The 23,603-nt window shown below is 36.3% G+C and overlaps 1 protein-coding gene across 7 annotated transcripts in view; it reads left to right on the plus strand.

Moving 5' to 3' along the window:
* Positions 1 to 23,603, plus strand: part of CNTN5 (contactin 5) — a 5,719,910-nt gene that overhangs the window by 535,842 nt on the left and 5,160,465 nt on the right. For all 7 annotated transcript variants that reach the window (XM_044072706.1, XM_044072701.1, XM_044072707.1 and 4 more), the window contains exon 2: positions 19,616 to 19,681. The gene's annotated coding sequence lies outside the window, so the exon portion shown is untranslated. The remainder of the gene's footprint in view (positions 1 to 19,615; positions 19,682 to 23,603) is intronic.

A 23,603-nucleotide genomic window follows, 5' to 3' on the forward strand; every position in this document is an offset into this window, starting at 1 on the left:
ATGTAACTGGGTCTGTACACAGTGATGGAACAGCTATTGTGTATGAGATAATTATTGTATATCCCTAGACACTTATTCTTTTTGACAGATGCTCCTTTAGCTTCTTCTTATATGCAACACTCTACATTGTCAATTTACCCAATACTATCTACAGTGTTATCCAAACATACTGGCGCAAGTTTATTAAATGTTGCTTCTGTGACTGAAAACCTAATTAAGTGCCTAGCTAATACCAAGCTTTTTGTTCCAAGAAGAGTATAAGATTCCTCAAATAAAGATGATGTTGTTGATGTGGTTCGTATCTGTTTCTATTGTGCAGTATTTTAAAAGTAAGAGTGCTCAAAAATAATTACTTGATGAAATAGTAAGCCATTTTGGTCTTGTTTCTTATGCCATACTGTACTGATATCTTTGTTTGAGCTGTTTGTATTAATGTGGTAATGTTAGATAAGAGGAAGGAAACCAGTCATTCAATAGCTTAGCCTGTGAATAAGGACAGTGTGCGCAGTGGCTTTACTGACATCTGTGGTAAGAAGAGAACATATTCTATAAAAAATATTAAGCTGAGCCAACAATTTGAAGATGTTCATACTGCATGAGTAGTGAATGATGAAGACTCATTTTAAGGTAATGCCTAGATATATATGGAACTGGAGAATGAATGATGACAATGCTGGAGTCAGCTTTTAGGCATTTAGAGGTTCCATATAAAATATTATATGTTTTGTAGTATTTACAAATAATCTGTTTTTAGTAAACCATGTCTGTTATTGGTTGATTTCCTCTTATAATCCCTGCATAAAGGGATCTGTGTGTGTGTGTGTGTGTGTGTGTGTGTGTGTGTGTGTGTGTGTATATACACCCACACTTCAAGAGGTATGGACAAACCAATAAATTAGGGCATGTTTGGAGGGATGGAACAAATGTGTGAGAACAATTTAAGGGTTTCCTTCAAAATATTGACAGCTAAAAGATGGGTTAATTGCTATATCATCTACATAAAGGATGTGGTTGATCTGTAGAATGTTCCAAAGAAAATCTTTCAAAAATATTGAAAACAGAAGAAGGCCACATTCAATAACTGAGGCTAGCATGCTTATTATCACTACTGAACTGTGAAATAAAAAACTTACAACAGCTTAAACATACCCTTGCGTTCCAGAGATTTTTCTAAAAAAGATTAAGGACAGTAAGAGAAATGGCTCACAATTTGAAGTGAAGTGCAGCTGTGTTTTGTTTTATTTGTTTTTTTTTTTTGCTTGTTTGTTTTTTTTTTAACATAAGCTAAAACATTGCAAATACGTTCCGAGGATTGAACACTATTTAAGAGATGCAGACAGCAATCCTGTCAGTAAAATATCTTTTTTGGAATATTAATAATAGTATTCACAGTCTTGACATCAATGCTATATTATATTCTAGACAGACATGCATATGTCTATATGAGTATGTTACATTTACACTTTATCCCCACATATGTTGTATGTATACTTTTCTTTGGGGTGCAAGTCATGGCTGTAAAGGGTTTCAGAACAGCCAGCTCCCTTTTTGGTTAACAAACACACAAATAAATTAACCAAGAAATGAGTGAATGAGCTGTAAATCCTGCAAAGTTTTTTACAAGAAGGGAGAAAACCAAAGTACCCAGAGAAAATGCAAGCAAACACATGGAAAACATACTGTTCAGAGACAGTGACTGGAACCCAAGATTGTACATCTTAAGAGTCACTCATTATGAGGAATATTCCTTACATTTTGAAATAAAAAGGGTCTATAATACATTCCATAAAAAGAGTTTAGCTGATAAACATCACTGAATCATATCAATTTGTCAAAAGAGCTTTTTATAAAAGTAAACTAACACATTTTAACCAACTTGTGAACTTTCTAGTTGAAGTTCCTAGTAAACTGCTAGCAAGTGTTTCAAATTTAAGCTACCTTTCTCCCTCCCATATTTGCAATATATTCATTCATAGTCACACCCCTTCCTAGCAACAACATTGTATCTTATACCCCCACCCCAAAAAAAAAAAATCACTTCTTTCTAGTTTACCTACAATCTCATGTTCTAGCCTTTTAAACTCCTCTATTCTTTACATTCCAGAAAAGATACTAGGGCAACCTATCTTCCTTCACAGAAAATACTTCTTTCCTACCTACCCTCTATCAAGTTTTTAGACATAACCACCACTAAGCATCCTGCTGCCCTGCAATTTCTTTTTCCTTTCTGATCCCTACTTTCCTACCACTTGCCGACTGTACCATACAGATCCCTTTACTTAATCATGCTAATCATCTGCTTATCATTATTATTCTTCACCTGACACTTGGCCATTTCTTATCCTACCATGATTTTAAAATAGATCTCAACACATCTCTAACTCTTTGTCAACCAGCTGGTCATATTTACTCCCTGAACTCTCCACTCTTCGCACTAAACCTATTTAATGATGCTTCCTCATCTTTAGTCCAAATATAGACTAAATAACTCCATTTCAACTTGAACCAAAACTAAATTAAGTGAAAAAATATTCTCCAAAAAATGTGTAAATAAGTCCCCAATATACTAAAATCCTTATATGAAGAGACATTCAACATATTCCTGGCCTCACCTATCACAAACAACATCAAGACATCACTTCCATACACTCTTGTAACCCCAACCTAGGTAATCTAACTTTTGCTGCCATAAATGTTTGCAACACAAAAATTAATTGCTAAACTACATACCTAAATTAACCAGCATAAGCCTGATATTCTCTCTGTAACTGAAACTTGGCTTAATTCCAGCATAAAAGTCCAAAATTATACCCTCTGGCTGTAATGTCATCTGTAATGACCATATAAAGAGGAAAGATGGTAGTATTGCTATAATATTCCCCAATAGCTATCACATTTCCCTTTACAACAAAACTAATACTTACCCAGCATAAGCCTGATATTCTCTCTGTAACTGAAACTTGGCTTAATTCCAGCATAAACGGTCCAAAATTATACCCTCTGGCTGTAATATCATCTGTAATGACCATATAAAGAGGAAATATGGTAGAATTGCTATAATATTCCCCAATAGCTATCACATTTCCCTTTACAACAAACTAATACCACAATTCAGTTTAGCAGCGCTTCTTATTACTTTTCTGAAATTAAACAATTATAAACAAATATGTACTACTGTTCTTTACAACCTTCCTGGCAGGAGCATAGCTATACTAGAAGATATCCTACACTGGGTATCAATAACAATTCCAAAAGAAAAAAATACTACTAGGTAATGTGCATGGCAATTGGTTGGACGTAAACCCTAACACCCCTACATCTAGTTTGAACTTATTTGGTTCTACAGAAATAATTAATATCCCTACACAATACAGCAAGACATCACATTCTCTAGTAGACTGGGTCTTAGCATCAGACTCTAGGAAATACACCACTTTTTGTACGGTGGCTAACTGTTGATCATCTCCCAATTTATACAATCCGGGGTCTGAATGCAGATGATAAATCAGCAAGCAAAGTAGAGCAGTATTGCTGGAACTGATTTCATTCTCAAGTCTTGATGACTACCTTTACAAGGTGGACCCTGTTTTTTGCAAACTCTCACCAAGACAACACTGATATATAGACTGTATTTTATACAGCATATATCATGGACAGAAGTAGGTTATAAAATTAAAAAAGATAGCTAGGTGCACAAGTTCCAGAATAAAAAAGTCCCCAATCCTGGTATGCTTACTGGTGCCAGGACTTGCAAAAATGACAGTGTAAAATCCTTAAGACACAGAAACCTTCCTACAATGGGGCTATGCCAGGCCCAGGGGGAGGATGCCCCCCTTGTTGTAAAAGGAAGTAGCAGCCCACAAAAATCACAAAAGCTGGTGGGCCAAAAAAGAGCCATAAAGATGACAGAGTGAACTATTAAGGATAAGAAAGAATGTATGTATCGTTGCTATTATGCAAGAAGCCCATAATTTCCAGGCAGAAGATATACAATAAAGCAAAGGCATCCAGATATGGAAAATTTCACATTAGAAAAAAAATAAGATCACAAAATGGGAACATAAAACAGAATATTAGTAAAGCAGAAGTTAAAAGACTAGAAGCTGAAGTTATGGAATACCTGTGAAGTGAAGGATGTAGTGTAGAAAGTTTAACATAGGTTATATCCCAGCATGATGGAACAAGTCCCCCAAGTAAGGAAAAACAAGAGGAACAGGAGATGTCTGAAGAAGAAATATGGATATTGGAAAGAAAAAGAGATTTTATATGGTGCAATATCTATGCAAAGGAGAAAGCAAAACTAATCAATACAAAAAGAGCCGCAGAAGGATATTTAAAGATAAATGCGGGTAAAGACATGCAGACATGGAACATTTTACTATACAAAAATAAGAAAACAAACACAAAAGTAGAAACGAGGATAGGTAATGGAGAAGTTAAAAAAACAGAAACTGAGGTTATGGATTACCAGTGAAGGGAAGGATTCAGTGTAAAAAAACTATCTCTGATAACACCACATCAAGATAGAGCAGTCGAACCCCAAATTAAGGAGGTACCAGTGGAGCGAGAAATACCTGATCAGTTGCCATACGAATATACTTTGGAGTCTTCCACAGAAAACCAGTACAAAAGTTCAGTTGGAGTTGCACAGCAAGGGCAGGAACAGGAAACTGTGGCAACTCTGATGCAGTCAGTGTTGTGGAGTGATAGGCCAGTGAGTTTCCATATGATAGAGCAACTGATGATACCAAATCAAACTGAAGAGAATATGGCACAGGAAGAATACATGCAGGTAATTTAGAACAAAGCATATGCCCTTAGTTTAGAAGAAAATGATCTAAGACAAGAGTTGCTTGATTTACTAGAGGTGGACAGACATATTGAGATCAATGAAAGAAACAGACTACAGAAGGTCAATAAAACCCAAAAAGTTATAAGTTTGATAAAACAAATGAACACAGTAATTAGGACTGTTTGTAGAAATGTATCCGATATAGCAGAAATAAATAGGATATTACTGTGCAACTAAATTAATAACAGATAAAGTCTTACCACAAAAACATAGGGCTGCAAGGGAAAGGAAGGGGAGAAATCAAATGCCATCATGGAAGTATCAAATACAGAAACCTATAAAGCAATTAAGACAAGAAGTGTCGCTGTTAGAAAAGTACAGAAGAAGGAACAGATCAACAAAAATACTCAGAGAGATAAATGAGATAAAAGCAACGACAGTATCAGAACAGATCAGGATATATGGTGTAGAATCACAAATAATAAACTAAAAATATCAGCATAGGCAGAACAACTTAGAAGATACACATATAAATTTAAATGAAAAGTAAAAAATAAGCAACTTGTTGATGACCCAAAAATGTTTTATAGAAAATTGGGAAACAAGGCAAAAGGAATTGAAACACCACCAAAAAAAAAAGAAATAGATACATAACAAATATAAATGGACAGAAGAAGTAAAAGAAGGAATAAGAAGTGCAAAGGTACAGGATATGAAATGGGATGAAGCAACCACCAGAGAAACTGAAACTAAGATAAGAAAAGCTCCTAAATGGAAAACTCCATGCCCAGATGCAGTTCCTAACGTCTGGCTAAAAGTATTAACATCGTTACATGAAGGTTTAGCCATGAGTAAAAACTATTTATATTTGCACCCTGAACAGATGCCACCCCAAACAGATGCAGACCTCATTAACAACAGGAAGAACAATACTCATGCTTAAGAGAGAACATGTATGCTATCCTAAAAAACTATAGACCAATAACGCCTTCTGACGACATATAAACTATACAACGGAATTGATACCAACAAAGTTTATAGTCATTTAGAAGAAAGCTCAATCATGGCAATAGAGCAAAAGGGTAACAAAACAAAGTCACATGGAACAAAAGATCATTCATTATTAAATAAATTCATAGTGGAGAACTGTAAAAAGGGGGAAAGTCTAAGTATGACATGGATAGACTACAAACAAGCATTTGGCAGTATCCCACATTCATGGATTAAAAGAGTGCCTAAAAATGTATAAGATATACCCTACACTGATGAATTACATTACAGTGACAATGAAACAGTGGCAAATCACTTTGCAGCTAAGCCATGATAAAGCACAAAGTATTATTTCAGGGATAAAAATTCTAAGGGAGGATATTCCAAGATGACTCTCTGTCACCGCTGCTCTTTTCTGTCACCCTTAACACATTAAGCTGTCTACTTAATTAATTAGGTCATAGCTACAGTTTGGCTCCCAGAAAACAAAAAATGTGTTAAGACTTCTCATCTTCTTTTATGGATGATTTAAAACTGTAGAGTTCATCAGATGAGGAATTGAAAGCACAGCCACAAGTGATCAAAACTTTTTCAGATGACATAAGAATATCATTTGGGGTTGATAAGTGCGCAAAAGCAACCTTTAAAGGAGGAAAGCTGTAGCACCAAGAAAACATCAGCCTGGGACAGGAATGTGATATAAAAGAACTTGAGTAAGAGGGAGTGTATACATTTTTGGGAACTGATAAAGAATCAACAATAAAGCATGAACAAATGTGAATAAAACATAAAGTAAGACTAAAATTAATAGTGAAAACAGCACTGACATCTAGGAACATAGTCCAAGCTATAAACCAATGTGTTCTTCCTCTCCTACAATTTTAGCATGAATGACTGGCCCCCAAAAGGAGTTAGATCATTTTGATAGGAAGACAAGAATGATGCTTCATGCTTATCAAGTAATTTATAAAATTCAGTGCATACCAAAATTATATATTTTCCATTCTGAAGGAAGTATGGGTCTTCTCAAATTTGATTAGATGTATAGATCTGCAATCATAGACTGCATACTTATCTGATGACCTCACAAGAGCCAAATGTAGTAAAAGTTTTAAAATATGAGGAGAATAAGCCTAAGAAGGCTTCCCTGCTTGTTTAGCAGAAGTTAATCGGTGTCACGTAGGAATGGAAATCACACCAGAAGCAGCTAAAAAAATCAGGCAGCAGCTGAATGTGCCAAAAAAACAAAAAACAAAAGAAAGAATATAAGATGTAGGACCAGATCAGAAAGCAAGAAATGTAGAAAAGGTATAAATATAAATGCAAGTACAGAAATCTCTTGGAACAACCTCCTGTTGATCATGATCAAACACAGAGATGGTTAAGGAGAGGTGAATTTAAACCAAAAAATGAAAGGTCAATATTGGCGGTCCAAGTTAGTGGGCTGTGTAAATGTTGGTTTACAAAGTCCATTGAAAATGGAGGAGAAACAGACAAATGTAGGTTTTATAAAACAGAATTGGAAACAATTGTACAGCTTTTTGCTGGCTGTGATATGCTAATGGGAGAAGGGCTGTATACTGAAAGGATAATAATGTGACAAGACTGTTGCATTGGGGATTGTGCAAACATTATAATACTGAAATAGGTAAGAAACATTGGAAACATGAATCACAAAGCATTATAGAAAATGATGAAGTTTATATCACATGAGATCACCCACTACCAACATTTCAAAAAATAGATGTGAAAAAATCAGATATAGTACTCCATGAAAATAAGTCAAAAGTAGCATTGATCATTGAAATTGCTACACGGAGTGACTACAGTGTCATACATACAGAGAGACACAAAGTCATAAAATGTCAGGATTTGCAGGCAGAGATAAGGGAATGTGGAAGAAAGATACCTAGACAGTTCCAATAGTAGTAGGAGCAACGGGTCTTATAAAAACGAATTTACAATCATACTTAGATATGTTACTCTGCCATGTAACTCTGTATAACTTGCAGAAGGAGTCAATATTAGGCACATTGTTTGTGCTGTGAAGAGCACTTCTGGCTAACATCAAAGATTGAAACAATATTAATTTCATGAACTTTAATCATGCTTTGACTTAGGAATGGGGTCCATCCCTGTCATGGTATTAGATCCAAAAAACTTGGAGAAGTTAACCAGACACCTCACACACACACTTAAACATCATGTTTATAAAGCAACACTCACCCTCTCTAAGTTTAACCCAGAAATGTTCAGTATTACCATATCATCTATTAATTGGAATGTCCTAAAAATCAATTTATGCAAAAACATCTTCATCTTCTTTCGGCTTCCACAGCGGAACTCCGGTCCGCTAATGATTGGCAGTAGATTTTTTTACAGGTGCCGAGGTGTCAGCTCGACGCCCAACCTTCAGCAAAGGCACGCCCCATTCTACACATGTCTTTCGAATGCCACTCAACCACGGGGAGGACATGCAGACTCCACACAGAAGGTGCTCCAGCCGAGAACTGAACGGGAGAACCTCTTGCTGTGAGGCAACAATGCTACCACTGCACCGCCGCGGCTTTAATTTATGCAAAAACAATTAATGCAATTTGGCTATCCAAAAAGAGTTTAATGCTATTGCAAGATACAGAAAAAGCATGGAAAGAATGGTAAAAATAAAAATAAAACACCACAATATCAGGAAAACTTCAGAATACTCCCCAATAGTACTAAAGACAAAAACTATACTAAAATAACATTCAGAACAATAGTAAACACAACCCTAAAATATTCTGGGCGTCCATTATAGAAGTCTTCCATCCTAGCCATAAAATCAACCCTAAAATACATGAAAATTGTATTCCAAAGCAGTTGCTAAACTAAATCCTGCAGGAAGAATTCCTATCCCCCACATAACATTGCTTCTGTTTTCATCATAATACTAACACTGCACTTCTATCCTATACAGATACTGTCAATAAAGCAAGAGATAACAGAAAACTAGTCTACTTCTTATTTCTGGAATTGTCTAATGTCCTCAACACAGTTTCTCATAGGAAACTCCTACTTCAGATGTCCTCAGTAGGCCTCTATTAGCCAACCCTTCTATGGTTCAAAACCTACCTATCCAATAGGTATCACAAGTAAAATGGCACTCCACCCTCTCTCCAAACATCCCAGTCATCAACTGTGTACCACAAAGCTCTAACCTTGGTCCTCTCCTCTTTAACATTATCACCAACACCCTCCACACATGCACGCAACAGGCCTCCCAATTACAGTAAACAGATGCCTCCACACTCATTTGCACATCTGACAACATGGCACAGCTCCAAATAATTATTCAGGAAGCTTTAACAGCAACTGAAATGTGGCTTTGTAACTCACAACTAATGCTCATGCTAAAAAAAAAAATAAAAAAGATTCAACTTTTCCCCCCAAATCCCTGACCTATGAAAAAATCAAAATTGATAATGCAACCATTTAAGTGACTTCTCATAGCAAATTATTAGGGGTAATAGTGGAAGATAATTTTAAATTCAACATGCATATACAACATTGCATAAGAAAAACTCATCAAAAACTATGGATGCTTTATGCAGCCAAAAACATTCTCACAGACACAACTAAAGCTACACCTGCCACATCTTATTTCCTCCACATATTTCTTTATGGTGCGCCCATCCTTACTAAGCTCCAGGCTTCACAAAAATTAAAACTTGAATTATGCTAGAACAAAGTTGCTAAATTTACAAATACCCCTTTCAGAACCCACCACTGTATAGCACTAAAAAGCATAAACTGGTTAGAACTACCCCATCGACTAACATATGCTCGGCTTCTTACCACCCATAAAATTATCCAGAATCCATCTGCTTGTCCAGCATTATCAATCAATCTGCACAGCTATGTTCCCCGTCAGTCATTATGATAAAATGACCAAAAACTCCTGTCTATCCAGAACCTTATCAAATATGCTATGTCTGCACTTGTACCATGTTGTTAAGGCCTGGGAATCCTGGCAGTATCCATCAGGTCAGTATCCTACCTCTGATCTTTCAAAACCATTCTGCAAGACTCCCTAGCCATAAGCTGGTTCTCTTCTTGCTCAACACCAGGATAAACTATATCCCCAAACTTAAACAAGCACCTATTCATACCTTACATTTCCTTATTCTACCTGTTTCACTCAATTCCTTACTTCCATCAATTTCTCTGCCCTGGCTTTCTCTCTAAATATATATAAGACTGCTTTTCTCTTGCTTCATATTGCCATTGCTGTTTGTATTATACTAACTGATCTTCAATTTCTCTATAAACTGGCTAAAACGTCTCTAGCTATTAAATCAGTGTCATATAACTTATATCTATTCTTAATCAATGTTTTCGTATTATATACAATTTGGTATATAATTATTTAAACTATTCCAACTTACGGGAGGTAGTGTTTCACATTTTGGATACAGAAGATTAAGCCCTGTGGATGTGAGAGAGCCTACATGAGATATTTGTGACGCAGAGATTTTCCCGTTTGGGCAACAAATGTGCTGTGTCTACTGTGCCCTCGGTAAAAGAGGACACAGGAGTAATATATATTGTAGCTATTGGGAATGCACTTTGCAAAACTTCAGAACCCTCACATATTTCAGCCTGAGCATTTGTTTTTCACAATAACCCTAGGAGTAATATTAGTAACAAGCAATGGAACAAATATTTGTCAAGTCTCTACTTAGATGACCAGATCACATGATTACTACAATAATATATTAAGTATATGTATGTCTGTCTTCCTGTCTGTCTACCCCTCTATCACTTTAATTATTCCATCTGTCTGTCTGTCTATTTTCTATTTTCTATAATGATCTTGTATTTTGTCTACATTCTATGTTATGCGGAGCTTTTCTCCCCTGGCTTCCATTGAAAAAGGACATGTGTCCAGTTGGACTTTACCAGTAAACAAATGTAAAATAAATAAATATTTTAATCGCATTGGTGCTGTGGTCCAAAAACTATTTCTGGTCATGACCCAGGTCAGACTGGAAAATACAAGAAGATGTACAACGCAAATGAATGTTTAGCATGTAGAACTATTTCAAATGGATACCTTAACCTGATACATACAATAGCAATGTATTAGTTGTTGTTGTTTTTCAGCTTTTCCCGGTTAGGGGTTGCCACAGAGGAACTCCGGTCCGCTAATGATTGGCAGTAGATTTTCACAAACGCCGAGGTGGCAGCTCAACGTTCAACCTTCAATGAAGGCATGCCCATTTACGCATGTCTTTCGAATGCCCACCCAACCACGGGGAGGACATACAGACTCCACACAGAAGGCACTCCCCGCACTCCAGCCGAGAATTGAACAGGAGAACCTCTTGCTGTGAGGTAACAACGCTACCACTGCTCCACCGTGGCAGTACAATAGGAATGTATTAGTACAATGAGCAATACAATGTATTAGTACAATGAGCAATAGAAGAATAGCTGTGCAATTAACTGAACTAAGTTATGAGAAACAGACTGCATAACAATCTAAAGTAATAAAGTAGTAAAGACAATAAACTTACTCAGATTAACCATTATGCAGACCTTTTAATACCTATAACATATATAAGTAGGAATGTTTACAAAAACTGTATCTATTGCTATAACATTGATATTTTTAAGACCTGAAAGACAACATCAACCACAGAGTTTATACTTTTAAGACCTGAATGACAACATCAACCACATAGAGTTGCAGACTCTAGCCTGTGCCTTGAAAGGAGCTGCATTAGGTTTTTTCTTCAGTATGATCTTTAGATTTTCCCATGATTTGTTATATTTATTGGGGTTGCTTATGACTTGCGGTAGAGGCATTCCAGCTGTCTTACTGATTAAAAAAATACTGAATAATTAATACAGATAATATGATCAAGTGAGTCATTTTCAGTGAGTGCTAGCAATTCATGAATGCAAATGGAGGTAGGACTAGATGTACGTACAGTAGTTCTTGTGTTTTTCCACGCTCACTCTGTCTCACTTCCTATAGTGCAGAATGGGTATCTATTGCAGAGACACTTGGTGGTACACTGGGAAGATTTCTATTTCACCACTTTAGGACATCACTGTCTGTAAAAAGCTTGTATGCTTTTTTTCCTGGGATCTTCTGTTTTCATTAAAATCTTAAAACCTGTTAGTAAATGTAACAGCTGCATGTCTTTATGTCTTTCTGTGGTGCACATATAGCCTGCAAAGCCATGAGTCTCACTCTGCAATAAAATAAGTACTCAGTCACAGGTGACTGATCACATCTAACTTCAGCCCCACCCCCTTATGTATCTATATATTAACAGCATAGCAAAGCAACTGTATGAAAAACACAAACACTAAGGGTGACACATATCGGAACAGTACTTTTCACACTGCTACTGAGAAACAAATGGTTACACTCTGGGAAGTTTAGAATCACTGACTCAGAGGCATGTAAATCAGGGTGTAGGAGTTTATTCAGTTGCATTTTAACACATAGAGAGATGGATAGATAGATAGATAGATAGATAGATAGATAGATAGATAGATAGATAGATAGATAGACAGATAGATAAATAGATGATAGATGGATAGATAGATAGATAGATAGATAGATAGATAGATAGATAGATAGATAGATAGATAGACTGATAAATATAGATCTGCAGATTTGTTTTAGTTTTGAATGTTAATGTAAATAATCCAGTGAGTGGACAATATATAAGGTTTAAATTGGATAGTAACATATGTGATAGGCCACATTTTAATTATGTGAAGTTACAAATACAAACAATTTTTGAAAGTGCCAACAATCTTCACCTCCATTAGTAGTCACTGTGCCACATGCCTGCCCCAGCAAAGTAACAATGGTTTTAACATATTTTTATCAATGTCAAATTCAGCATAAATTCTGAATTAGCCTTCCAAAATCAAGTGACTGCAGTCTACATAATGTTGGATTATAAAATTATATGCGTGGGTAGTGAAAGCTCAACTGTACAAATTTGCACTTCAATCCATTTTAGCACCACCTAAATCCTGATGCACCCCTTCCATGTTCAGGTAACTGGAACCTGGAAAATGCTGGATTTTCCATTATAAGTCTGACATTCAACACCCTGCTATACAAAGTTGAGTTGCAATCTTTCTGATTATAGTCCTGGTCCTGAGGATCATGATCAAAGAGGAACACAATTCTCTGTGTAGTAATTAAAGTTTTCAAAGGGGTAAAGGCACATCATTAGCAAGGCATTCCTTCTCACTTGCTGACTAATATATGTTATCATATCTGTGACAAGGCTGCACATATGCCTACCTCAGAGACATAAGTGTGTTAACTGCGTATTTCTTCTTCAAGGAAGACCTACCTTAGCTCAAGACAGTCATGGATGAAGCAATGGTACCAGAATTATGAATAAAGCTATCATAATGTCTAGCCAAGTGTAAGAAATCATTGACCTGCATTCTCAGTTGCTGGCAGTATTGCCCAACTTTAAAGCATGTCAGTGTTACCATCCTTTGTTGTAAATGGTGACATTCTGACATGACCTACTTGCACTTACTTGCATGAGCAGTAAACCCAGCTTGAAGTGAGGAATCTTAGTGTCTTGGCTTTCAGGGAGATGATTTTCCCAAACTTAAAAAAAAATAGTGCTACATTGTCTGGGTGAGTCACTACTTTCCTGCTATGGGTTCTTAGAATTTTGTCTAAGGGTTTCTGGAATGTTGAGGTAAGTTGCAGAAAATTACATTTTCCTTTGATTCTTAGCTTAATGAATGTTGCCAATTGTCTTTGATTAGGTACAAACAAGACAGAAACCTAGCATGCATAATTTTTGCAATAACAAGCATGGGATATGAATCAAATTTTGATATTTTATTTAATTTGCTGAAGTCATTGCAAAGCATTTTAGCCCCATCAGGCTTGAGCAATTGTACAGTAGGTTTTCTCCGCTCACTATAGTACTCCTCTTCGACTCCATGTTTGAGCATCTTCTGTACCTCTTTTAAGTGAATGACATTAATATTTTGGAGTTCTACGTACTTTCAAATTTACTTTCAAGGCAAGCACAGTTTCAGTTTTATATTTGATTAAATTTGCCCCTCCATGTCATTCTGAACAGATGCCTTTATTCCTAAATATACATCTCTTTACATCCGGTTTCTGAAACATTTATCATGTCTCATTTATTATGACTTCAAAGTATGCTCTGAAGCCTTACCCTCCTCTGCAAAAATTATTACATTAATTTTGGTTTCTCAACAAAGATTTAGATCACGTCCAGTTTCATTTTTGTTACTGTTAAATCACCAAATATATTTAATTTAGCTTTTCTATAACTTCTAAACATCCTTGCCACTTTATAAGGAGCTTGTTTTCAGCAGTGTCTACTAACTCAAGCATTTTATCTCTTGGTTTGAATTTTTTGAGATGAACATTTCTGGCATGGACTCGGTTGTGCCTTCTGTGCTCTCTTTCCATAAGTAATTTTACTACATATATTATAATAGTTAACCTGCCCTGATGATCTGCAAAATTTTCCACCACATTTCTAAAAGAAGTGTTGTCACTTCTATGGATCTTTTTCAAAATCTCGCTATACTCATGAATGTCTGACATATAGCACTTTAATAGTTGTGAATCCAGCTAAGGTGTGGCATACTTTCTTTACAGCCAAGAGAAGTTATAGAAATATTTGGGGCCTGCTCCACTATAAAATGGAATATATGCATTCACAGTATGCATTTTAAATTTTATTAAAGCTGCCAATTAGCCCATGTGTTGAGGGTGGTATAGATGTTCTTAGCAGTTTCACTTTTAAAAACAGACAACATTCATACATTGCTTTGGGCATAGATGTGCTCACTGGTAAGTAAAATTTCTTGGCTAACTTATGTTAAAAAAGAGTAGTACTAGTTAGTTTAGAATAGTCTCTGCATTAACTCTTCATAGGGTTGCTAGCATAGGAACATTTGTTGCTACCCACTGATTACTAGTCCAACCTGACGGTCCTTACTCAGTTTTACAAGTGAAACTATAGTGCCCATTGCTGTTCTTTCAAATATGACTACTGAGATAGGTAGGGATATTAACGGGCTTTAAACCTTGGGCTGAGTGGCATCTCTTGGCAATCTGTGAAAGATACATAAAAAATGTCTAAGACCTGTATAACACCACATCAGTAAAGAAATAGCCAGCATCCATATTTATTTCTTATCCATTCATAGATATCCACACAAACTTAGGCTATGTGCCAGCTTCATTTGTGAATAATCAACAAACGGTTTTGTGGCCATGATAATCTGCATGAGAATAAATCCACAGCCTACTGTTTCCCTGTAGAGTATGCCATTTATTAGCGCATAGTATGGGTATGAAGTGAGCTGGCCTATTTTTAAACCCTTTTTCTTTTGATATATCCATATATTATCTCTCTACACAGTGTATTGCCGTCCAAGCTTAACCTCTTGTACTTTCATAGTTTTGCTGCAGATCAACCACAAATCAACCAAATAACCTCTATTCTCATCAGTATTCTGATGCAACATGGAGGTCATTGCCACTTCTTCTTTTAGTACAGGTTCATCATTGTCCACTTCTTCTAACTCATCCTCTGTAAATGGTAACATGGGGACATTTTTCTTCTAAATAAAAGGGAAAGCAGTAGTAAACCTGGTCAAAAGTAGGCAAAGAAATAATTCAAAAATAAAAAAAACTTCGACCAAGAATGTCAAACCACAATCTAACAGAAAACAATTAAGAACAAAACAACAAACCTTTCGGGCTTAGTCCTTCATCACTGCAAGCAATTGCACTGTAGTGACAGTATTGGAAAATAATTGATGCACCGGGGGGGGCGGGACAAGAACACACAGCCTTCTGATCTTTTAGCACCAAAGGCAAGCATGATACCTGCTGCACCATTCGCTCTTTCTGCTGTAATAACTGGATATGTCAATGGAGTCCCTCTGCAATAAAAAAACAGCTTCTCAAGAAGACAATGCCAGTTGCTGCCTAGAGACATTCCAGACTGTAATTGCTTTGCAAGTAAGTTTTAAATTCCATGTCACTGTTAAACATTAGTTATTGTACTATTTAATGTGAAGATTAAACAGCATGCTCACTGGTATTTAATAGAAGGCTATATGTTAAGCTTATAAAATGCACGGAGATGTTTTTATAACTTTATCTTATCTTTCAGCAAAGCATATATCTCTGGCCACTATCTGCATTTCCAAATAATAGTCAGAAATGCTGTTTTGTTTTCAAGTAACTCTTTTTGTGCACTTGCATGCACGCTGAAGTAGTATTGCATCAAAGGAAGCAATTATTCAAATAGAGTGAGATGAAGCAGCTTGATAGTCAGTGGTTATTTGTCTCTACATTCTGTCATGAAATGTCAAACAGCAAGACTCTGAACATCACAAATGCCACCAAGTAATGCTTGAAATACAGATGGACAAAACAGTTAAGCACGTGTTTTTTTTTTTTTTTTTTCAGAGGGGAAGGTCCACTGTACCCCCAGTTTGCATACCTCGCACACCACCTGAATATGTATATATATATATATATATATATATATATATATATATATATATATATAGGTTCATAGTTTCATAGGTGCGTACTAGGCAATGGCCCTGGAGCCTTTACAATTCTAGCCCATAGAAGTGCCCTGGCATCATGCCACCTAACATTAGTTCCCAGTGCCTCTATCAAGTAGAGCCACTGGAGTGATTCCCCAGGGGGATCTTTCTATTTCCCATCCAGTCATCAAGATTTCTCTTGAAGAGGGACAGTGAGGTACACTGCTTGACATGCATGGGAAGTCTGTTCAAGAGCATGGGCAGTCTCTAGGTTATGAACCTGTCCATCCAGCATGTTCTGTTGATTGTGGTAAGGAGGTTGAGGTCTCTGGAGCGTGTGTTCTGGAGGGATTGGGATTTCTTTAGATGTAACATTTCTAACAGAGCTGGGTCAGACATGGCTTTGTAAGTCAAGCAGAGATGGCCTCATGTGTATATATATATATATATATATATATATATATATATATATATATATATATATATATATATATATATATATACATATATATATATATATATATATATATATATATATATATATATACATATATATATACAGAGAGAGAGAGAGATAGATATATTATGTTGTGAGAAGACATTGACAATAAGTTATCTTTTGAAATAAATGAATATTTGAGAAGGTTTAAAGTGTTGGTAAAGTTTACAGTTTATTTGAATGTTTTACACATATACATTCAAATAAACACATGTGTATGTGTGTGTTTGTGTGTGTGTGTGTGTGTGTGTGTGTCTGTGTGTGTGTGTGTGTGTGTGTGTGTGTGTGTGTGTGTGTGTGTGTGTGTGTGTGTGTGTGTGTGTGTGTGTGTTTGTAGATACATACACACATACACACGTGCGTGTTTATATATATATATATATATATATATATATATATATATATATATATATATATATATATATATATATATATTTAGCAACTCCATGTTCACAGCAACTTGAAGAATAAAGGAATTTTCCAAAAGAAGAGAAGCATTGCTGAGGTACACTTAATTCTCATTATAGTGATTTCTTCTCGAAAGCAGTAATCAGTGTCATGTTGTATTCCTTGTCATCTTGGGCTTTAGATGACACTTGGAAATTTCACCTATTATTCCACATACACATATGAATAAAGATGCAGAATCGCTAAAGAATCGCTTCCCTGATACTTATTAATATTGCACTTAGACATCTATGTAGTCCTTGTGACAAGTATGAAACTGCACAGCTCAACCTCCTAATTTCTTTCACACTGAGTGACAGGTAAATACATAAAAAATAACTTGAGTTTAGAAAGAAGGTAGCCATTATATTAAATTTCATGGTAGAAATGCATCTAGACTCAATTATAAAGCTTCAGATATATACTACTGTCACACAAGTCCTTCTGGCCTTCGCTGTCTCTCTCTCTCTCTCTCTCTTTCTCTCACTCTCTCTCTCTCACTCTCTCTCTTTTTGTGAATATCTGGACAACAATTTCTATAGCAGCTCCTGTTCAGGCTCGACTGCTTTTAGGCCTAATAGTCCATTTCAGGAAGCAAATTACTTCCATCTGAAATGCCATTGCATTATTTAGGTAAGTAATCAGTTATTCTTTTGTTTTAATGGTAATCTTAACCTTTGCAAGATAATGAGTTGTAGTCTACTTTTATTAAATTCTCTAAATTCTGATTTGCTGGAAACTGTGTGGACATGGGTTTTGACTATTCTTGTTTGATCTAGACAAAAGAAGATGATGAACCTTCTTAATGGAGTATAACACACCTTATAAAAGTGTAACATTTAAGTTAGGGAAGTAGTTGTACTATTTAATTTTCTTCCCTCTTTTAGCTCATAACCTTGGATATTTTTCTACAGTTCCTGGTTTCTGCATTCTCAATTCTTGTTAAAATCCTTTGGGCCACTTATACATGAAAATCATTAGAACATCTTCTTCTTCATTGTGGATGTGTAAATGATCTGTATTTTGTTTTCAGTTTTATATATATTGCTTTGAATCTGAGTGACTGAAGAAGACACATGAAGGAATGAACAGGTTATTACAGTGTTTGCACTAATATATATATATATATATATATATATATATATATATATATATATATATGTATGTATCAGGCAGTGTGAGGTGTAGAGGGGCTTGCCCCCTGCAAGAAGAGGTTTTTTTTGTATGTTTCAAGTGTTTCAAGCCCTTTAAACTCAACCTAAAATGACTGATATTAGGTTTGCTGCTTGATGGGTCTGGTACTTCATGCTGTATCTATCTATCTATCTATCTATCTATCTATCTATCTATCTATCTATCTATCTATCTATCTATCTAACAATCTATCTATATATCCATGTATGTATAGATGTCATTCATTTGATTGATATTATAAATGAAGGGAAGAAATGTCACATCTGGAATTCAGACTTTATATACTGTCAGTATGTAGGAATTTGAGGAATGAATGTTTGACTCGGAAGCTGTTGTTTGTGAGAATTTCCAAGTTTCACAGTGGTTAGTATGTATGTGCAACTTTTCACGTGTTAGAGTTAGTTTTAAGAAAGGAGATGGGTTCAGTGTTCTGCCTATTTGGTGTTGTATATACTCTATGTCCTTTTGTCTTCATTAGTTGTACCGGGAATGCAGTTTTACTGATGTCAAATGCCTGGTTAGGGAGAAGGGTAGAGACAGGATTAGGGTTAGAGTTTACACACTGTAGTAAGGTAGTTCGGGAGGGGGGGGTTGGAATACAAACTCACCTCTAGCTAACTGTGATAGGACATTTGCTTGGAGGTGCATATTCCTTTAAAGGGTTCATAGACTAGACTTATGGAACAAGAAAGAAGCAACTGTTACAAGGCAGGGTACTGCAGCCATTGTATACTTGTCCATCCAGCTCACCTGAGTGTGTACTGGGGAAATTCTAGCGATTGAAACATATCCCCTGCAATGGCTGCGTGCATGATGGCCCCCAACATGACTGCAGTCTTGGATAGGACAGCACTGATCAAAAGGGCACAGATGGTCACCTGACAAATGAAGAGCAAAACATAGAAAAAAAAACAATCATTGGAAAACTATCAACATTTGGGAAATATTGTCTTTTATACAATGTATGACTATTTTTGCAATTATTAGGCAAAATTACCATATAACGCTAATGAACATAGTGTCTTTATCTACAGTCAGAAATAATTGCATTTATTTCCAGATTAAGTTAAAGGAAACTCATTATTTATTCTTTTCTTTTCTTTTAGGGAAGAAATACTATTCAGAAGCTCAGTCTAAAGCTGAAGAAGTGCATTATGAATTCATTTAAACAGGTAAAGACTTACTTTCTAATTTTTGAATAATCAGAACTAAGCTGTTAGCTCCATCAAGGTGTATTACAAAGAACTTCACTAAAAGCTACTCTTTGAATGTAAAGTCATCTATAGATTATCCTACCATGCTTCTATTTAAATACCATTTTAGCTTCACTCTTAGGGAAGAATGTCAATGAATGCCCAGAAATGATACAGTTTCAAACTGAATGGCAATCATAAGGCCTAGTCTAATGATAATAACATGGCGGCTGTGCTATTTATGATGAAATGCAGGGATATAAAAAGTTTTTTCAAGTCTTAATATAAACTAATGATACTAACTCCAGGATGCAGTTTATGTCTGTCATCATTCTTAAATAAAAATCAGTAGTTTCACTAAAAAAATGAGAGTCCAACTACCAACATATTTTAAGTACCAAAACTGGAGATAGATTTAAAGTAAAATAACATTCTTCTAGTGCACTGAGCATCATGATTATACTCCAAAATTGGAAAGAAAGAAACCTGTAACACACTTCGATAGTGCAATACTAGATTGCAACATTACTTTTAGAGGTGTGTAGAAAGTGTTACACACCCCCACAGAAGGTACATTCTTTCACTGTCAGCTGTCCCTGAAGAGCTTTCTACACATATCTGCAGTCATTTACGGACATCTGTCTTTAAAGTGGCACTATCCCATTTCTAAAATCAGTTTCTTGCTAGAGGACTTTGTTTACATTTTAGTGCTGTGTAAGTCACATGTTCACACAGAGGCAGGGTTTTTAGAAGAGCTTGTTAGCACACTGCAGGTCATATTTCACAAACTTCAGTGGTGGAAGGTTATTATAGGAAGTGCTAAGAGTTTATAGGTTCATAGGTTCATAGGCAAGTACTAGGTTATCGGCCCAAGGGCCTGTGTAAGCCTAGCCAACGAGGTTCCCTGGCTTATGCCACCCAAGAAAGTTATTTTCCTGTGCCACTGTCGAGCAGAGACACAGAAGTGATCCCCGGGGTGTATTTCCTATTTCCCATCCACTCATCAAGATTTTTCTTGAAGAGTGCTAATGAAGAACTTTGCTTGACATAAATGGGTAGCCTGTTCCAGAGTATGGGAAGTCTCTGGGACAGGAATCTATCCCTCCAGCATGTCCTGTTTATTGTGCTGACAAGGTTTAGGTCCCTAGAGCATGTAGCTCAGAGGGATTGGGATTTCTTTAAGTGTAGCATGTCCAACAGCTCTGGGTTTGACATAGCTTTATATGTTAGGCAGAGATCACCTCGGAGTAGGCGATATGCTACGGAGTAAAGCTGGAGTTTTTGAGGCGGTCAGTGTAGGGCATGTGTTTGAGGCCAGTAATCCTCTTTGTGAGGTACTTCTGTGGCCTTTCCAGCTGCTACAGATGTCTTGTGAGGTACATTCCAAAAGGGGCATTGTACTCTATAATGGATCTAATGAGTGTCGAGTAGAGGGGAACAATGACCTCTTTTTTCCTGGATGAGAACCCTTTTATGATGAGGTGTGCCACATAGAAGGACTTCCTGACTACTGCAGCGATGTGACTATCAAAGGCGAGACTACTGTCCACCTGGGTCCCAATGTCTCTTATCACGCATTCGGTGTTAAGTAGATTGCTGCCTATGTAGTAGTTTTTATCAAAGGGGATGACACTGCACATTTTGGCATTGAGCTTGAGGCCATGGCTCTGTCATCAGGGATCTGTCTCAGCGAGGCCCTTCTGTAGGATGTCCACATCATTTGGGGACTTGACTATGGCTCCTAGTTTGCAGTCATCTGCGAACTTCTTTAGCCAGAGGCCTTCTGTGTTAGCCTGTACTTCAGAGAAGTAGATACCAAACAGGAGAGATCCCAGGATGGAACCCTGTGGTACTCCACTTGTCACAGCTTTGAGGTCAGATTTGGAGTCTGCAACTTTTACAGTGTGGGTTCTGTCAGTGTGCCAGTTGGCAACCCATCTTGTGACGTAGGGATTTATACTTAGTTTAGTGAGTTTAGCTATAATTCTAGTATGCAGTTTTTCCTTTTATATTTTCCTTCCCTCACCCATAGGCTATTACATTAGTTGAATGACTGGTTTAGCCTCAGCCAGAGCACATCTGCAGCCTTCGTGGCAGTGAAACTACATCTTGTGTTTTGTAAAACGTTGTGGAATGATTATCCCAGCCTAGGCAATTGTATTTTATTTTGTTTGTTTTTGTTTTATGCTTATTGCTACATGCATTTTTCCCTTTACTGGTAATTATTTTTCATAAGGTCTACAATAGTGTTGCTTACTAGTGCATGTACTCATGCAGATGTACATTTATAATCAACCAGTTTCCCTCATTTCACAGCAATGCTTTGGACAGTTGCATCTTTCAAACAAACTCATTGAGTTGCAAATATCCTAATATTCTAGAAGAATAAAATCTTATAATGTTTCAATAAAATGTCAAACAACTTTGAAACTGAATCTTGTTACTGTACTAAAAGTATTTTCCGATTAGCTGAGAGCCTTCAGGAATCACAGTAACTGTCCATATAATACTGATTCCATCCAACTGAATTCATTTTCTTTTTTCTTCCCTACACTGTGGCAAAATGTTTGGAGCTTTCACTCCTTTCCTGAATACTTGACTGGAACAGAGTTACACTCATTACCATTTGAAAGATGAGGCAAATGTAGTCTATATATTTCCCCATATTTTCCTATTTATGTGCATAAGTATGCATGCAATATCTAATCTAAGTTTATGTTCATGTTGTTGTAAAACCACAGCCTTGCTATGTCTTACTGACAGGCTTGCAGTTCAAGCCATTCTTGAATGTCTCTCAAATTTGTATATGCTGGATATGTGATAATGTATGTGTTTTATTAAAGCTATGTATGAAGTGAACATAATTCTTTTAGTGGTGTATTTCACTGTTAATATTGGAATTGTCATAATTTTTCTCAAAGAGGCTTCTGCTGTGACTGAGATAGCTGTGTTGACTAGACCACTTACCCCCTTATCAAGATGGAAATACATAATTATTTAAATATATAAATGCATGTGTCATTACATGTTTATCATACATATTGCTTTGGGTGTTTAAAACATGTTTGCTGTATATCTTTATGTTTTACAGATCCATATATGTTTGTATGACTACACACACACACACACACACACACACACACACACACACACACACACACACACACACACACACACACACACATATAAATAGATATAGATATATATTATATACGTGTGAGTCTATATAAATCTGTCTCTATTTGTGTGTGTCTGTGTTCATGTATACAGATGTACACACACCTATATGTGTGTTCATGGATGAATACATATATACATGCACACACTCCTACAGTGGCATGCAGTAGGTGTTTTGACTAAGGAGACAGTATAGATGCACCTAATAGCATCCGTGCCAATGACCCTTTATTGCTAGTTTTACAAGCAACAATCCTTCCCTTTTCTTATATGCCAGTTGACAAGACTATTAAAAGTATGACTCAAGTAATAGAGTATTCTTGCCTTCAGTGATCTAAATTTTAGAGATGATAATGTTGCATGTTGGCGCACTCTCAGACTGCACTGGATTTTTTTTCAGGATAACTGTTGCTGTATCCCTAAGAATTTGGTGGGGGGAGGTACTTAGGAGGAAGCAAGTTCAGCAACAGGTGGCCAAGAGTAATTACATGTAGACAGCAATTTGCCATTACAGAGTTGGTGTTCTTCCTGGATATACAAACAGAAGGCAAACAAATTATTCCCAACTCAGATTGGGCATCACATGTTTACCTCAGGCAGGAAGCGATCAGCTAAAAGGGTGAGGTGAAGAATAATTAGACATTTTACATTAAGTTAAATAAAAAGGCAACCAATGTTAGAAACACCACAAACTCTATTTATTAAGTGTTTTCATCCAGCACAG

This window comes from Protopterus annectens, chromosome 5.part0 (genome assembly GCF_019279795.1).
Source record: "Protopterus annectens isolate FY-2018-M chromosome 5.part0, PAN1.0, whole genome shotgun sequence".
Classification (NCBI taxonomy): domain Eukaryota; kingdom Metazoa; phylum Chordata; order Ceratodontiformes; family Protopteridae; genus Protopterus; species Protopterus annectens.